Raw genomic sequence first — 7,817 nt, 5'->3', positions numbered from 1 at the left:
ATAAATAAGATAAAATCTATGTGCTAAGCTGCGAGATGTCCTCACAGTGATGGAATGGCCATTATCAAAACATCATCAGAACAGGGAACAGGTGCAGACAGCCCCTCCTTCACAAAGGACAAACTCTCAGCCCTCTATACAGGAAAAGCGGGAGGTAATGGACAACTTTTACTGCCCTAGTTCTCTACACAGAGGTGTCTCATTTGAAACCAGAGTATTTCCTGAAGTTCTCGTGCTGCATTTTTCAAATAATGATCATGCTCTCAGGTTCTCATCTTTGAACTGACTGCTTCCAGTCTAGACTGCAAGGAGGAAGCCTGACAGCAGTTTGGGTTTGGCTTAGTACATGGGTGAACCCAACCAATTGCAACTCCACTAACCACAGCGTAGTGTGGCATAGGCATCTGGCCAGCCTGCTGTGCAATGCTTGCTTGCTTGCTTGCTTTATTTATTTATAAGATTTATATGGCTGCCAATCGTGTGAGACACAACTCTGGGCAGCTAATAGCAATAATAAAAACACAATAAAACAATCCAACGAACAAACAAGAAAGAAAAATCAAGACAAGTCAGGCAAGAAAATCTCAGCCTTCATTCCGTCAGTGCCACGTGAGACGTCCCGGGCAGCCAAGGGCCACCTCTGGTGAGCAACTGCCTGCACTGCTTTCTCCCAGGCTGGCTCGGTCCCTCCTACCTGCCCAGCACCTTCGGCAACACCAGGGCCCAGACAGGCTCTCCCGAGTCCGAGGAGAAGGAGGTGGCCGTTTGAGGCCAGAGCCAGAGGCCAGGCCGCTTGCTTCCCCAGGCCAACCCACAGTGGAGCAGCAAGCAGGTTTGGGGACGTGCTGGCCGAGGCAGAAGTGGGGCTCCTTACAGAGGCCCTTGGTGGGAAAGATGGGAGACTCTAAATGGAAGGCCTCTTGTGGCATGCGGTGGACGAGGCAGGACTCTTGCCAAAACCAAGTCAAGGAAGCTGCTGGGAGGTTTGCTTGACTGCAGGAGCTGAGCAGAAACTCTCCGTTTGGCGTGCACATGCAGGGAAGGATGCCAGGAGGCTCCCGGAGACAAGGTATGTGAAAAGGGGGCCTGCGGTTCCTGGCAACGCTGCTGGTTCAGTCAAGAGCAGATCCCACTCAACCCTGGGAACAAGCAGGCTTGGCTCCTCTGGCAACAGGGGCACCTGCGGGCTGGAGTCTGAGGACCAGCCAGCCTCTCCATCCCACCCACATGAGCAGCAACAGCTGGGCTAGAGCTCCAGCAGGTGGGCAAAAGCATAGTCGGGGCTGGCTGGCAAGACACTCAGCTCAGTTCAAGGCCCCTGGAAGGAAGGCAGCCTTTCCTTCTTGGGTCGACATCCTGAGAGGTGCCAGCAAAAGGACCCACCTCTTCAAAGGAAAGAGGGGCTAGCTGGTTCTGCATCATGAGGAGGGAGCAGTTTCTGCTTCCTGGGTGCCTTGCTCTTCAGGCCACTCACTGTCAAATTAGAAACGAGCCAAATTCTGTCTCCTGGATATGGTTGTTTCTCTTCGAAGGCTGGACGAGAAAAGGAGGCGTGGGTGCTTCAGGAAGATGGTGAAACAGAGGCTTCGGCGGGGGGGGCGGGGGGGCACAACATGCCTTAACCAACCACACAGTCCCCTCCCCCCACTGCACACAAGGACTAATGCTGGTCATTCCTCCTCCCCCAATTTTCAGGTGGATAATGCTAAGAAACCAATCATATCAGAATTAATTTTGTAAAGAGAAGGGGCATTAACATTTAAATAACATTTGTTACTTTTTGGGGGGAGGAACTCATCACAAACGCTTAAAGTTGGAAAAGGCCTTGACACAACTTGGTCCAAACTCAATGCTTGCTCAGTGCAGGATTTCAAATTGAAACACCCCCGACGGCTGGTCATCCAGCCGTTGCTCGAACACATCCAGGATGGGAACAGAAGCCCAGCAGCTCAGTCACTCGTTCTTCCAGGAATTTTTTCTGTAAGCATTCATGCTGGAATCCTGTAGCTTAAATCTATTAATCAAAGTCTTGAGCTGACATCCTTTCAGGTATTTGAAAAGGGCTGTTCTCTCCCCTCTCAGTCTTCTGCTATAAAGGTTAAACAAGCTTTTCCAATCTCCCTTCATAGTTTCCAGCTCCCTGATCATACTTGTTGCTTTTTTCTGAACCTGGTCAAGTTATGTATGAAACCTTTTTAAACATTTAACATATAAAAAAGTGGAGTTATCACTTTCCATAACTTGGAAATATTTATTCTGTTGATCCAAGCTAAACTGGCATTTTGCTTCTTACAGCCACATTCCAAATTTAAGCATAAGCCTATTAGCTCCCGTGCACGACATCTCAGTGAATACAAATCTAAAAGCATGCTTGCGTTGACCTTTTTTAATGAGGAAAGAAATAGTGAAGGATACAAGAGAAAAAAAGGGTTTTGAATGTGGGATTTTCTGGTAGTGTTAGGAATGGACGTTGGTGGAAAATCAATATGGAGGAAAAAAAAGTGGAAGAAAATAATGAAAATAGAATGACTGTAAGAAGAGAAAATATCAGTCTTGTATGAAAACGTATTAAAAGATAGATTACTTTTACAAAAGAAAGAATGGAAAGATGACGTGAATGCTGCTCAGAACAGAATGAAAACTATAATCTTACAGAGTTCTGCAAGTCTGCAGAGTGAGACTCATAGGATGTATGAAAAGGGATGCTCGGTGGAATGATGAAATAGGCTACGGATGATGGAGAATGTCTGTTGCAAAAAGAAATTAGGGTGAAGAAGAGACTGCATGATGGGTATATAGAGTTGCAAAGAATGTAGTCCAAGGGGGCAAGGAACAGCTAAGATCAAAAAAGGCACAGAAAATGCAGTGATTTTGATCAAAATAAGCTGTTTTGGAGGTAGATGAAAAGGGCTAAGCAGGGTACCTCTAGCAGAGTGAATGGAATTAAAAACAAAAGGGATGATTTGGAATGAAAGTTAAGTGAGGGGATGCTGGAAAGGAAGTTAGAGCTTTGTACAGCATTATGTCAAAGAGTAGATCTGAACTGAATGCTATAAATGTTGGTGTCTAAAAAATGTTGATGAAAAGGATGTCAGAAACGCTATGAGATTGCTGAAAAATTTGAAGGTTGCAGGTACAGATAATGTAACTAGAGAAATGTTAAAATATGCGTGTGATTTGCTTATGGATTGACCGTGCAACTCATTTAATACGTTTGTGAAAGCTACATCTGAGCTTGGCAACTGGAAGAAGGCTGCTCTTGTTCCCTTACACAAAGGGAAGGGTAGGAAGTGAATGCAAAATCTCTAGTGGGTTTAGCTTGTTAAGTGTGTCCAAGATTTAGGCAAATTTAGGCAGAATTTGAACTGAAAGGGTATCAAAGATGACTATGAGCAGCATTTGGGAAGGGCAGTTCCCCTTTGTGCCAGGTGTGGGGGCGTACATCCATTGATTAAGAGAAAGCACATAAGTTAACGGGGCCAGCTTCAGACTAAGGCCAAATAGGGGTACCAAAGCTTAAGGGGCACCAACGTTGCCCTTCCTTCCGAGCCATTCTAAACATGCACATCTTTGCATCAGCAGGAGGTGGCACCCTCAGTCAACGTGGTCTAGGGAAATAGGAAATGTTTTGCACAAGGATGGAGTTGAGGGTCCGTTGCTAAAGGCAATGAGCAGTTTCTGATTAAAGTAAAGCCTTCATAAGAAGAAATGCTTAGCAAATGATTCCATGTTGAGCAACGAGTAAGGCAAGTCTGTTTTTACACATAAATATATAAAGAATCCTTGTGTTATGTTGATTGGGGATGTGAATGCAGATAATGCCAGAACAGTCAGTTTATTTAAAACAGTCGATAGGGCGTAACAAAGTAACAATATTATTCTGAAATATCCAAATGTATATAAAGATCAATTTGCTTCCTTATTTTTAACACCAGTTAAACACTTTGCCACAAAGAATCGATCAGAATGTCCAACAAAAGCAACTGGAGGAAAGTGTATCTGAGTGCAATGTTTACTAAAGATGGGAACATGGAGAAGAATTAAGATGCAGGTAGAAAGTGAGTAGCATGTAGTCAGTTGCAAGGAATGAGTATTTGTTAAAAGATGCAAAAGTAGCTGCATTTAAGAGCGTACTTCTGCCCACTGGATTATGGAAAGAGAAGAGTTGGGTGTGCCAGGAGACTCTTAAAGGTGAGAAAGTGATACTTAAGCAAAACAAGCAGCAAACAAAAAGCCGAGGGTGAATGGATGCCAATTGAATATAAAATTAAAACAAGAAATATGTGGAGGTGGTTTGGTCATATTGAGGAAATGGACGAGGGCTGAATTGCAAACAAATATATGACAGAAGGCTAATGGGTCAAGGAAGCAGAAAATCAAAGTCATGGTGGGATAGAGACAATGAAAGCCTAAAAAAAGAGGGAAGCCCTTGAAGTATAAAGCAGCAAATAGATACGGTAAATGCAAAGATAGGAAGATAAACAGGTAGAGTGAATAGTGTTCGTACAAATTAGATTTAGCGATATTTCCTTTCCTCTCATGCCTTAGCTTTTTGGTCTTACTCCTTGCATAACACTGCTTACCGATTGCTTAAAATTATTTCCATTTCAAGAGATTATTCCAAGTTCTGTCTGAAGCCAGACAACACCCATCCTATAACTTTGTGTCTGATTACTATTTCCTAAATTTATAACTTTAATTTCTCTGGTTAAATTTCATTCTGCTGTCCGCAGCCCCTTTCCCTAATTTCTAGAGTTACATGTTGAATGTTATTTCACTCTGCTACAGTAGCAGCCATCCGTCCAGTTTTGTGTCCTCAGATTGATAAGCATTCATTCAACAATAATTTTTAAAAAGAACTGAACTGTGGGGCACCCCACTTGAACTCTGGATAAGCACCCTTGAAGTATGATTTTCAAGTCATGGACGCACCCACCTGTCATGCCATTCCACCCACACTTAACTAGCTGGGGTACTTTGTCAAATGCTTTGCAGAAGTCAAGATGCCTATGGCATTTCCATAATCTAGTAAGGCATTTTCATTTACGTATTTACTTAACCTTCAAGTCAAATGAGATTTGTTTAGCCACACTGATGTGGAATCCTAACCAATCTCTTTATGATCTGTTTTAGAATCTTCCCACCTTTCAGAGTCAGGCTGTCTCTGCCAGAGCTCCCTGGATGTTCTTCCCTCCGCCTTGGTTGCCTTCCTTCAGTTGGCTGGCCTTATTTCTCCAAGGCAACAGAACAAGAACATCAACAGTTCCTTGACATCCTAGGATGCAGCTCATCTGGCCCCGGAGATTTAAATTCATTCCAAGGAATTACACATCCCCGGATCATCTATCAACGTCATGTCATGTCAGTCTTCCCCTGTCATCAACTCATTACAACTTCTTGGTAGAACACTTACTTTCTTGCTGAAAAAGATTGAATCAAGGTAAGAGTTGAATCGCTCTACCTATTATTTCTTTCCTGTCGGCATTTTATCATCCCCACCAGGAAACTTACATACTCTTTCTCCTTTCTACCTTTCATTTGGTACATATCAAAAGCAGCCCTTTTGGTTGTTTTGACCAACCTCATCCTGAGCATTGCCCTTTCCAACATCCCCTCTCCCGCTCCAGGCTACCTGGATGTAATCTGCTGGGCGACCTGTTCCCGTTTTCCACTTCCTGTGCTTCCTGTTGTTGGTAGTGGTGCTCTCAAATCTTCCCTAAGCATCTTGGCTTCTTCTGCTGTCCTCCATTTTCCTTTGCTGGAACTTTCTGCAATTGTGCTTTTAATATCTCCTTTTTCAGGGACTTCCATTGTTTTGTGCACCTTTCCCCGTTAGGGTCTCCTGCCACTGAATCCTACTGGAGCCATGAGACATTGGAGACGTGCATATGTCTAGCCTGCAGAGCAAAAGACTACAGACACACACCTGGAAATGTGTCCTACCAGTAAGAAATGTGTAACCATGGAACAGATTGCCTTGGGGGTGGAGGACTGTGTATCATTGGAGGTGCTTAAACAGAGGCTGGAGACAGTAGCAGATTCTTGTCCTAAACTGGGGATCCGAGTAGATTATCTCCACACTCTTTTCTAACCCTTCTATTCTATGATTCTATTGATCACGCTTTGAGTAAATATCCTGCTTGATAGAGCTTGTTGGCCTCCTGAGAGGTATTAAGGTAATTAAAATCCTTAATGACCATTACTTCATGCCACTTTGAAAGAGCACTTAGGTTAAGTAGGTTATAGTAGATAACAATATCTCTTTTAGGGTTCTTTCACTTCTTTTAATTGCGACCTATAAAGCCCTACACAGCACAGGGCCTGTTTACTTGGCGGATCACCTGTCTTCCATCATATCTGCCCAGCCAATTTGATCTTGCAGGGTTGGCACACTCCGGGTTCCTTTGATTAAACAATGCCATCCATTGGGACCCAGAAGCACCCCTTCTCTGTAGCAGAGCCTGCCCTCTGGAACGAGGTTCCCCCTGAGATCTGGATGCCTGCCCCCTCTGCTGTTGTTCGGAAGACCCGTGAAGACCTGGCTCTGCACCCAGGCCTTTCTTTGGTGAGGGAGACCCCTTTTCTTCTTTTTCTTCATTCCCATCCAGGTTTATTTTCTCTGCCAACTTTGCTTCTTTTGTTGTGTTGCTTTTGTGTCTTTGCCTTTGTTTTTAAATGTTTTTGACACATTGTAAACTGTCCAGAGTTACTGGAAGTCAGGCAGCATATAAACTTTATTATTAATCCATATGCTCTCTAGTTTTATTAAATTCATTTACTTGAAATTCTGAGGTGTGGAAATCTTCAGTACATCTGCAACTTCCTTCTATTGCCTCTCTTCCCTTTGAATAAATTCAGGCTTTAATTGCTGTTTCCCAATAATGGGAAATATCTTTCTGGGTCTCCATTTCATCTATTAATCCCATTTGCTTTTAATGAAAGACATGAAATTTCAGCCAGTTTTCTGATTTCTCCCCAAAGTACTTAACACTGAAGATGTTACCTAGCTGGGTAACGAAACGTTTGCAAGAAAAGAACCAAGCTCAGAGAACCCCAAGGACTCCACAGTACTTAACCCATCCCATCCCAACAATCCTTCCTTCCAATTCTAGAGTTCATTTAAAAACCCTTGTGATCAATTCTCCTGTGGTTTGCCCACTTTCACTTTTCCCATCCCTTGTGAGATACAACCGATTCTGTTCCACCAGTTCATCATGTAGACAGGATGAGGTCCCAGAAATCAAGGCTCTCCCACCCATCCATCTATCCCAATTGCACAGCCAATAATTCCATCTGCAGGATTCTTCTTTTCCATGGACCAGAAGGCTGGATAAGAACCGTCTTCTTGCCCTCTTTAGATCCAAACTCTGTGCACCATTTTAAAAAAGTCAATTTCCCCTCTTTTCCTTCTCAGGTTCTCAGGTTAGGCAAGTACAAAATCTTGAGCTTAAGGGAAGATTTGTCAGGGATTTCTCACTGAATTTCATTAGCAAACTTCTGTTTGCTGTCCCTGTTTGCTCACTCAGGGAGCTGGTTACAAGTAAGATACATGAGAAAAAACTAGCTGACTGCATAGAGATTGTGTGTCATACAGTGACTGCATAGATTTTCTCCAGGAGGATCTATCCTCAATCTAGTCCTTCAGGTCTTCCAATGGTGCACCCATTGCCACTGCACCTGAGTCCATCCATCTTGCTGCTGGTCGTCTTCTCCTTCTCTTTCCTTCCACCCTTCTCAGCATTATGGACCTCTCCAGAGCGCAGGATCCTCGCATAATAAAGAAACACTTAGGAGGCTCATTTGGAGAAGTCTTGCTG

This window comes from Python bivittatus, unplaced genomic scaffold (genome assembly GCF_059951505.1).
Source record: "Python bivittatus isolate LINGU-HERP-01145 unplaced genomic scaffold, Pbiv_v1 ctg000040_np1212, whole genome shotgun sequence".
In the NCBI taxonomy this organism is placed as follows: domain Eukaryota; kingdom Metazoa; phylum Chordata; class Lepidosauria; order Squamata; family Pythonidae; genus Python; species Python bivittatus.
This window is presented reverse-complemented; position numbering follows the sequence as displayed.